This window comes from Grammomys surdaster, unplaced genomic scaffold, assembly GCF_004785775.1.
Source record: "Grammomys surdaster isolate TR1022 unplaced genomic scaffold, NIH_TR_1.0 64, whole genome shotgun sequence".
In the NCBI taxonomy this organism is placed as follows: Eukaryota; Metazoa; Chordata; class Mammalia; order Rodentia; family Muridae; genus Grammomys; species Grammomys surdaster.
In genome coordinates, this window is record NW_021604566.1 from 7,086,566 (window position 1) to 7,097,810 (window position 11,245).

The following is an 11,245-nucleotide window of genomic DNA, read 5'->3' on the forward strand; positions in this document are numbered from 1 at the left end:
CATCTGTCCATCCCTCTGTCACCATACCTTCCTGCTTCTACTTGGAGAGGGAGAAACAAAAGTGATCCCAGCCTGAAGTCTTGTCCTCACTCACCTATGAAGGTATCGTACCTTTTAGGGAAAGGGTTAAGAAATGAAAGACTGGACCCTACATAATTTTGAGGTTGATAGAGGTTAGAAAGAAATATCAGTAAAGGAATTGACAACATTTATAAAATAAGATAAAAATAAACTTCTCATTTTCAAGGAGCTGTTGAATAAGCTGCAATTCAGTGATTTCACTTTACTAACTTTTGCTCAACTTAAAAGTTCTACTGACTGCTAGTGCTACACATTATAGAATGTATCCTACCCATTGTGCTTACTGTCCATGGCGGGCCGGTAGGGTTTGATCTCTCTCACTTTGTAGCTGAGGAACCTGAAGCTGAAAAAAAGCTAACTCCTTCCCCGAGACCACATTCTCCTGTTTCCCCAGATGAGATTGCTTACACTCACACACACCACCACTGCCGCCGCCACCACCAAGTCTAGCTGCTGCTTTTGCTTTGGTCTTTACAGCCTCATTTGACACTCCTTTCCTAAGATGCCATGGCTCCCATCAAGGGAAACCTAGTTCTTACCTGCATTGCTCACTCCGGCTCCATTCTCATACCTCCTCTGAAACACCCCTTCCCAGATCTGCTCTTTCTGTGAATTTTCTTTGCACCTAGCCTGTATTGATTTTGTGGTGTTTCTATTTCTGTTTTTGTTTGTCAATAATGATAAATTTTCAGTACTCCTTTGGCACACCTTCTCCTATAGACTATAGATCTTTGTGTTTCCTGTGACACTTTACATGGGATAATTGACATTTGTTTGTCTCTTGAGTTTCTTCTAAATGCATTCCTAGTACCTTTGTGCAGGTGAGGGGGAAGGGAGTATCTGTTCCATTAAGGAAAATGAACTTTCTAGTTATGACCACAAGGTGGCACAATGACTACAGCTTCCTGGTTTCCATTGAGCATGGTCCAAGTCAAGAAAAGGCCTTATCTCCTTAAATGCTAAATATGCATTGGAACATGCAGAGAATTTTCAAATCTGTCCATCCTCAGTCATTCATGGAAACAACTTCATCATCCATTGGGCCAACAGAGTAGAAAGGGCTCTCTTCTTCCCCTTCCTTCCCCTTCCTTCCCCTTCCTTCCCCTTCCTCTTTTCTATTCACTCAGCAAATACACACATTCCTCCTATCTGTTCCATATTGTAAAGGCTGAGATGAAGACATGGGAAGTAGAAGTGAGACCCTGGCTCTTGCGCAGTCTGAATCCTGTGCCTAAAAGCTTCTCTGCTCTCCCTTGTCACTTCCTAAACCACCGATATCTGTCTTCCTCAAGCTGAGTCAAGCCATGGGTTTACATCATCTAAAGCAGGTTTTGTTCAGCATGCAAAAGAACTACTAGTCAGCAACTATCAGTGATTAATTTTGGTTTAATCATGATTATCTGTGGCTTTTTCTACTTCCCGTTTACCCAGTTAGTCAAAAATTGGCAGTGTGTTCCTTACAACATGCAAAGTTACATTCAGCATTGCACAGATATAAATATAGAGAAATGTATACATTGAAGTCCACATATTCATTATGATCAGTGCCAGTAAAACTGTTTCACATGATAAAGAATACCAATAATGCAGCCAGTACATGAGATATTACAGGTTTGATATATATTGGATTGGTATTAACAGTGACTTTTTGACAAGGTGAACCAAATGTAAATTTACTTACTTAAAATTGTGTCTAGTTCAGAAATGTCTTCTGCAAGGAGTAAACAAGAATGTTAAAATAATAAAAAGTATTATTTAGAAACTCTTGCCATTTTCATTCCATTTCACTCAAAAATAGTTTCTTTTAGTTGTGATTCGGGTTTAACTGTGACCACAGACATGTGATCACAAGCATATTACTTCACCAAATGCCACTTTACTGTTTGAGTGCTTAAGCCTTTTATATGAAATGTTCTTTTTCTTTTTCTGTTGACTGTGATCTGTATAAGAGCCTGTAACAAGAGGAGGGGTCAGTCCTTATTTTTATAATTTATCATTATTGTGTGAATAGGTACATAATATTGGAAAGATAGACATGTATCATGACACATATATCGAGATCAGATTTTCTGCTTCTACCTTTTACTTAGGTTCCAGGGACTGAGCATAGGTCACTGAGCTTGCTCAGCAAACATCTTATCCCGTTGAGCCACCTCACCAGCCCTAGGACTAAACAAAGCAAGACATTGTAGAGCAGCACTCTTTGCTGAGTTGCCCACTGAATGCAGTAGATGTGTGTATTAAGCCTATACTATACAATAGACTATACTGTATTAAGCCTAGACTGTACTAAAGACTATACATGTAACTCTGTTTAGCTAACACAACATTGTAGATTAAGTATTCACTCCCATCCTTCTAAGGAAAATGTTGAAGAAAAATAAGCTTCCCATGGCTACCACCAGTCCTGATGGCCTGAGTTCAGTCCCTAGGACCACATGGTGAAAGGGAGGAGCCAACTCCCACAAGGAGGTCAGCTGTTCCCTGACATGCATGCATACATACATTACATACAATTTTTAAGCGAGAATAAACTGTACAAAATTACACTAGTCAGGTAGGGTTTGGACCAGCCCTTGTTCTCAGAAGTAATTCATCGTTGTGGTTGTCTCCTGCACGGCTTTCTCCTGAATCAGATTGAGAATTTTTGTTTTCCAAGTAAACTTTTAAAGGAGCAGTGTGCAAAGGTAAATGCCAGAAGATGGCTGTCCTGCAGTCACACTGTCTAAGAGTATGAAATGACTCTCTACAGCATGGCACAGTAGGAAAGGGGCCTAGAGTTATGGAGTAAACTGAAGAGTTGAGGTGGTGGAAAGCCTAGCTGCTCGGCCCTAAGCTTCTTCCTGGGGAGTTTTTGTTATCCCTCTTGGTTATCACCTGTCAGTAAGCACAACAAAGTAAGCCTACAGTTTTGTAATTGAAGAAGTTCTTTGTTTTTTAAAATGCTAAACTAGCTATAAACCTGAAGGTAATGACCACTTCTTTCTGTTTAGAAAGGAGCAGAGGCACATAAAGATTGACTCATTCCCACCTGTCTTGAGAATTTGGCCAGTTTGCAAGTTTCAGGAGGAAGCAGGTCAAGCACATCCATTTGGGGTCCTTTGTAATTGATCAGGATAATTTTCAGTTTTTCATTCTCTGGTAACATGACTCCTTCACTCCTCTAAACATATAGCTCCAGTCTCCACCTCCTGTATTTTGTTTGAAGCACAGTGTATCTCCTGCAGTTACCTAGCTCTGTTCCTATTTCTTACCTGTTTGAAGTACAATGTATCTCCTGCAGTTACCTAGCTCTGTTCCTATTTCTTACCTGGAATACCTGCTCATGTATGGCTCACACTTGTTCTTTGGGTCACACTTGTCTTGACTCTGCTGTTTAAGATGAAAAAATACCAGAAGTATAATTCAGAAACATTAAATGTCACATATTACTTGTTCTAAAACTAGATGAGGATGTTCCTGGTGAAACATGTCTAACAAGTTACCACCAACGTCTTTACTTGAAAGGCTGTTGCTAATGAGCACACAAATGCTTTAGGTCCTGTAATAAATGGGCCACCATCTATTACTGTAAGCTTAAAGTTTGTCAGTGCTGCAGGCTGAAAATTTAATTTTCAAATTTGTTTTCTAAATTAGCATACAAAGTAATGAGCTTTATTGTGGGAGAAAATGTATTCATTATGTCTTGTCTAGCAAGCATCATGTTAGCCTATATTGAGTGAAATCACCAAATACAAAGCCAGTTTTATAATGAGATATTGAACATCTCATGTCATTGGCCAAATACTGAAAGTAATTGGGTTACCTCAGTGCATAGACCTTTTAGAAGTGTTAAGTTAAAAAGGAAATCAAATTAAATGGTTGTTGGAAGTCCAAGACCATCAGTATTTAAAACAGCAGTGTAGAAGCTACACCCAGACTTGGCAGCAGATACTTCCTTGGTATTTAATAAGTGGAAGGTATCCTAGAACTATTTATTATCCACAGGTCTCAATTCCATTAGAGTGTATTCCTGGAGCCTTTAAATCATGTGGTATGCTATGCCAGTTCCTAAGCAACAGGTGAGCCACACTGGCTCCTCCAAGTAGAACAGCTGAGAATGTGGCTCCAAAGCCTCTTAGATGTGTGTCCTTCCTACTCAGGGCTGAGGGCCTCAAGCTACACGGAATTTTCTCACATTGTCTCCGTTTCTGAGTGGGAAGGAGAGATTTTAGTCATTTGGAGACATTGTCCTTAGAACGATCACAGCTTGTCCATTCTTAGAGTGTTTTCTATTGAGATTTCAGTAAATTCATCTGGAGATTTTTTTTTCTGTTCACTGATATTTTCAATACAAAAACTGCCCTTTTGTTTTCTCATAGCTTTGTTGAGGTGTGGTTGGTGTTTATAAAGTAGACAGATGTAAAGCATACAGTGTACCATGTGGATCCCCATGAGGCCGTCACAGCATCACATACTAAGATTATCTACCATTCCTGCTGGCTTATGAACAGCCTTCGGGATCACTCTTCCCTGTCTACCTCCTGTCCTGTACTTACAAGGAAGTTCATATTTCCTAGACATCTGTTAATATGAATGGAACCACACAATATGTATCTTTTCTGGCCTGGCTTGTTTCAACAAGCATAATTAACTATTTTGAGATTTATTTATGTTTCTGCAAATATCTGTTCATTCCTTATTGCTCCTCACTAGCGATTGTGTCCACACTGATAGGCATTTGGGTTATACCTAATTTTGACTATCAGACAGCTGCTTTGGATACACACAAGTCTTTGTAAAGATGCATGTTTTCCATCTCTTGCATAAGTAGAGAGAAATAAATGCTGTCACATGGCAGGCTCATGTTTGCCTTTTTAAGAAGCCACAACTGTTCTCAAAGTGAATTGCATCATTGTTACCTTCTTCTCATTGATGGGTGTGCCCACTGTGCAATACAGTTTCAGAGAGGTCCATTGCACAATAGCTGCCAGACCCAGTCAGCCACTTATGACCCATGGAGTGATCTCACTGCTATTAATTTGCATTCCCCCAATACCTAGTGATGCCAAACATGTAGAGTTGGGTTTTGCCATTTGTATATTTTCTTTTCAAAAAACATTGTTTTATATGTATATGTGTTTATCTATGTGTAAGTATGGGCATGTGGGTGCAAGTGTCCACAGGGGACAGAAGAGGGCACCAGATCCCCAGCAGTTACAGGCACTTATGAGCCACCTGATAGGGGTGCTGAGAACCAGACTCAGATTCTCGGCAAAAGCAGCTAAACTCTTTAATGTCTGAGACATCTCCCCATCCCATATTTCTATATTTTCATGATGAAATACCTGTTCATGTCTTTTTATTAATTTTGAATTGAACTATTATCATATTGTTGAATTTTGGAAGTTCTTTTTCTTCATAAGTTCTTTACTTACTGAGCCCCTATAAAGTCTCTCTTCCTCCTCTAACACCCTAGCTTTTCCTTTTCTTGGATTTGCTGGAATCCAGCTTATCAATTTGCTCTTAATAAGAGTTGTGAGTTTGTTGCAGTAAACAAATTTCTTACTGTTCACAGATACTTTTCTTTCTAATATTTTCTAAAAGTTTTAGAACTTGGGTTTTACTCAGACTAGATCTTATGTTTAAGCCTTCGATCCATCCCAGAGTAAAGTTCTATATGTGGTTTAAGGTGTGACTCAGTGTTTGTTTCTTGGTGAACATCAAACTTTCCAGGGCATTTCTTAAAAACACTCTTTTTGGTAAAAATAAAATTTTCTAATTATAAAAATAAGACGTTATATAATATGAATGAGTGTTCAGTCTTTATGTTACCAATCCTTTATCTATATGTTGTGATGGGAGTGAATTTAAATACATAGTTTACAAAGTTCCAGTTATAGACTATACACTGATATAAACTGGTTAAATTTTTTCACACTGTGGCTGGAGAGATGTCTTGCTGGTATTGTTCTTACACAGGACCTGAATTAAATCCCCAGCACCCACAATAGGCAGCTAACAACTACCAGTGGTAATACTGGTTTAGTGAAGAGGTGGGGTGTCCACTAGGTCTGGCCTCTGAGGATACCTGCACATACGCACACACTATTAAAAATAATAAAAGTAAGTATTAAAATGAACATTGTATATTTTCCCATGTGGCCTAATATTTTCAATTCTTTCATTGTTCTTTTGCATGTAACTTCATGATCTTAAACTTGGTAAATTTTTTGGTTGATTGGTTGGATGGTTTTGGTTTTTTGAGACAGGGTTTCTCTGTGTAGCTCTGGCTACCTTGGAACTCACTGTGTAGACCAGGCTAGCCTCAGACTCACAGAGATCGGCTAGAGATAGAAAATGCCTCATGAGTGCTGGGGATTAAAGGTGTGTACCACCACCGCCAGGCAAAACTTGGTAGGCTTTAGTAACTGTATATTATTCTGTCGCATGTACACTGACTTCCATCCATTTTATGAAACATCAGTTTTATTCTTAAAATGTGATATTTTCACTTTATGCTTAATCTCTCTGTCTCTGTCTGTCTGTCTGTCTGTCTCTCTCTCTCTCTCTGTCTCTCTCTCTCCCTCCCTCCCTCCTTCCTCCTCTCCCTCCCTCCCTCCTTCCTTCTCTCCCTCCCCTCCCTCTCTCTTTCTCTTTAACTTTCAAAAGTAAATTATCAAGTCCATGTATTTGGATTTTAAAGAACTTAATGTATTTCCACAGTGTATTCCAGGAAAGATTCAACACTTTAGTCTCCCACCAGCAGTAACTGAGATTGAGTTCTTTGTAGCAAATTGTTTTATAAAACTGGAGGATATCCTAGTTCTCCCTGTTCTTTCTTGGTCTGCTATCTTGCTCTTTATTCTTAAGCTACAAAAAAGACCTTCTGTTCAGCGCTGGCCAATGTGAGGAAACTGAATTTCTTCATTCTGGAACAAGAAAAGATCAGCGGGTGAACATACATACCCGCATGTTAGCTAGAGAAGTGTCCATAGTTGTTATTACTAAAGTTAGTGTCTTTTTGCCCAAATAACTACTGCTTGGTGGTGTTTGTGGGTGGTTCTGTAGCTCTTAGTAACTTTTTTTTCTTTTTAAGTTTTGCCACCTTTTCCTTCCTTCCTTGAGAAATTCTGTAGTCTTATCTTGTAGGGGTAGCCTTTGGTGTGCAGTAGCTTCATTGTGTCTAAGAGTGGGCTGCACTACCTTTGGCTCCCCTTCTCAGATTACTTTGAGAAACTGATATAGAAGCAGTCTTTCTTCTGGAAAATGTGCCTTTTACTGGTTGCCACCTTGTATTCAGACTGCTACTATGGTCACATCTTTCACTCTCTCCTCTCCTCCTGCCCCTCCCCTCCCAACTTTTGTTGTTCTCAATGCTCTCACTGTGTCTCTATTTTCCAAAGCCCCTCATCCCTCCATTAGTACGTGAATGTGGACCTGTCCACAGCATTGGAGCTGTACTGTCCTTGTCTCAGTCCTTGGAAAATGTGTGAGAAATACTACACAAAATCAGCAGGCATCTCAGACTCCAGTGCTAGTGGTTCTAACCCATCAGCCTCCCCGTGCACACACTTTTGGGGGTTAGTGAGTTTCTTTCTTTTCTTTCTTTTTTCTTTTCTTTTTTTTTCTTAGTTCAGAATTTTATTAGTATCATCTGTGTGCATCCTGAATCTTTTCTCATAGTGTAGCACCGGGGATGCTTAAACCTTTCTTTTTTTTTTATTTTTTAAGTCAAATTGTAATTTTTACTTATTCACACAGGGGTTATAAACACAAAAAGGCAGGACGTGGGGAAGGGGATGACACTGGAACGTGGGTGTTCAGGGAGAGTACAGATATCTTTCAGAACAGGGTATCAGATGGGTGAAGGTTAAGGGGACAGGTCACCATGACTCTGTATATGATTCACTTGTCCTTATCTAAGTTGGTATTGTCTGCCAAGGCTACCTATTTACAAGATCAATGACTACTCAGGCTGGTAAGGGACAAAGTTCCCTTCAATTACTGGAGGTCAGGCCTCTATCCCCGCCTTCGCAAGATTAGAATCCCCACAGCCCTTCTATACTTACAGAAGGGAGGAGATATCAGGGGCAGTGCTTATACACTGAAGGCCTAAAATCAGCCATAGGCCTAAAATCAGCAATACGCCTGTCATACATGTATACTAACACCAAGTCTTGAGTCTCTGTGGATAAACACTGAAACAGATGGCTATAAGCTATTGTAAACAGGCAGCTTTTGTGGTTAGGGAGTTTCTTAAGGGAACATTTTTCAAGGCAAGGCATGAGAAATAAATAGTATTTTCCTCCTGGGACATACTGTGGTACCTGTACTGTATAATATTGTTTCTCACTGATCTCACCAGCACCACCTCATGGCAATGTTTACTAACTGGACCAAAGATAGGCACTAGCTTACACACTCCTACAGAGCAGAGATCATATACGTAAGTACCCATGACGATTCAGATCAGTACTGTGTATAACTGTTGGTAATATTTACTGTCAGTGTCAGATACTCATCTTAATAGAGTGGTAACTGTATAGAACTGGACATTGGCTCTCATTTCCAGATAAAGTAGATGATTTTCTATGTAGAACTTGGGGCCTACCTTTTCTGTCTTGATTCTGCTCCTAGAGGTCTATCGTCTTAATTTGCAGCCATGGGATACCAAGGCTGCCTGCATATATGGTGTACTTCAGGACACATTTTGTTTTTCTCCCAGTATTGTTGATGGTGGATCTGGCCCAAGGAACCCGATGAGCTGAGGAAAGAGTCCATGTCCTCGTTCCGCCTCCACCCTTAGCCGACTAGTTTGTACTCTTTCTGAGATCACTCACAGGGCACAATTTTTCCTTAGTCTTTACTCAGAACAAGAAAGACATGACAGAAGACCTTTTGGAAAATGTTCTAGAGAAGATCGGATGTGTTTAGAATATATAACAAGGAAAAAACGATCAATTTGAATAATACCAGTGAGCATAAGAATAGCCGAATTAAGTACAAATAATCTAGATAACTGTGGTTCAAAGGGAAAATATGTAAGTTTTAAATAGTCACTTATGTGTTTGCTTTTCACTTTCTAATACATTTTGTTTCACATTTGCATCTAACAGGATTTAAGATTGATCCACCCTAATAAAGTACAAACAATAAATGATAATGAATGAGAAGTAATCTGGTTGATATGACAATAATAATCGTTAACCAGATTAATCCTGATTTTTGGAATTTCAGGCTAATTCTTCTTTTCTTCCTAGGTTGCCTCTCAGTGCTGCCTTGGTGGTATTGGGCACCCAGAATGCTTCAGTCTGTGATGATCTATTAATAAGGTGGCCTTACTAGAGTTTGCAACAGGGCCCTCAGGTAGGTGGTTTTTATCATTATATGGCATGATTTTCAAAGTGATTAGTTATTCCAGTTACTTAATTATGTATGCTATAATAGTAAAAGCTTTGAAAAGCATGCCACATAATAAGCATGCCACTTGGGATCTTAGGGCTTGCCAGTATGCACTAATCCGTGGGACTTAAGTAAAATCTGTAAACAGCCAAGATCAGCCATCTTGCTTCAGAATATAAAGCTTCTGTAAAGCTTGTTGTTGTTTTTTTTTTTTCCCTCCTCTCCGAGACCACAGACGAGCTCACAAGCTCTTGATCTTCTGAATATCACTGAATGGTCAACTACCCCATGGAAGCACTGCGTTCATGTGCTGAGAGGATCTTAACTGTGGGCAGGTATTGAAGCAGATTAGGTCTGCTCCCAGGGTATAGAGCAGCCCAGTGTGACCAGAGCAACTTTCTACCATTGCTGGGGAGAGGACTCACAAAACTAGCCAGATTTCCAAGTGTAGTTATAACTCAGTGGCACAGAATCAAGGTATAGTGATATTTGGAAAGCCAAACACACATGAATTTGAGCCAGGTAAGTCAATCAACACGACCTCGAACACAAGGGTGGAGTTCAGAGACCAGGACTCCATACTTCAGGATAAGGAGACTGGAAATGGCAAAGGTGGTTATTCAGCAGGCTCAAACTCCTAAGCTGGTTATCTATGGAAGACAGCCCTCCCTCCCCGGGAAACTAGGCCTTGGGCTGAGAACTAAACAGGGCCTCAGAAACATGAAAAAAGCTTAACAATTAAACGGGCATAAATTAATCTTAATAAGTACAACATTCTATGGAGAATAAAATCAAGGTAGCATAAAATTTTAGTCACCTCGATGCTGCAAATATTTTTAATAAAATTGCTAGTAATGATTCTAATTTTATAGGTTATCTTTTAAACGTTATTAATGAGGTATTTTAAATTATAGGGGCTTTTTAGGTTTTTGAAAATTTCATGCATGTACATAATGTATCATATCCACCGGTGCCCCCCAAGTCCAGTTCACTCCAGGGACTCCTCCCTGCATCGTGTCCTCCTTCTAGAATTGTTTGTCATTTTAACCCACTGAGTCCAATTAGTGAAGCTATCTTTAGTTGCTAGAAAAAGGAAAAATGCTAACTTTTTCTGAACAGCACTCGGTTTCTACAAATGTTACCTTTTTTGTCTTCCCTGTATTATAATCAGTTAATTTTTACTCCAATACTTTAAATGTCATCCTCATCTTAGTCTTATATGAAGCACATTCACTTGTTAAAGGATTTGGAGTTTTGCTTTGTATTGATCCCCCCCCCAAAAAAAAAATGTGAATTTGTGTGCTTATGGGGTTACTAGGACAGAATATCTGGAATGCCCACCAGTTAGTTTTCAAGCCTGTCTAGTCTGAGTAGCATGTGCCTAAGTCTCCTGCTTTCACAGTACCTCATCAGGGCCGCTCAATAGGGTGTGGAAGCTGTGTTGCTGTCAGATGTCTGTACTGGGCATCCCATCCCCCCCACCCCCCACCCCCGCCAAAGCACAATAACCATCAATCTGTGCTGGGCATTTTTTTTTTATCTTGCTTTACAACCCATTGGAATTTCCAGAGCTTACAACATATTTCCCCTGATTGCTTTGATGCCTGAAACCCTACTACAGTTTTTCTCAACAAGTATTTATCAGCTAAAACCAGGTGTAGTAGCACACATCTTTAATCCCAGCACTCAGAAGGCAGAGGCAGGCAGATGAATCTCTTGAGTTTGGCCAGCCTGATAGATAGATAGATAGATAGATAGATAGATAGATAGATAGATAGAT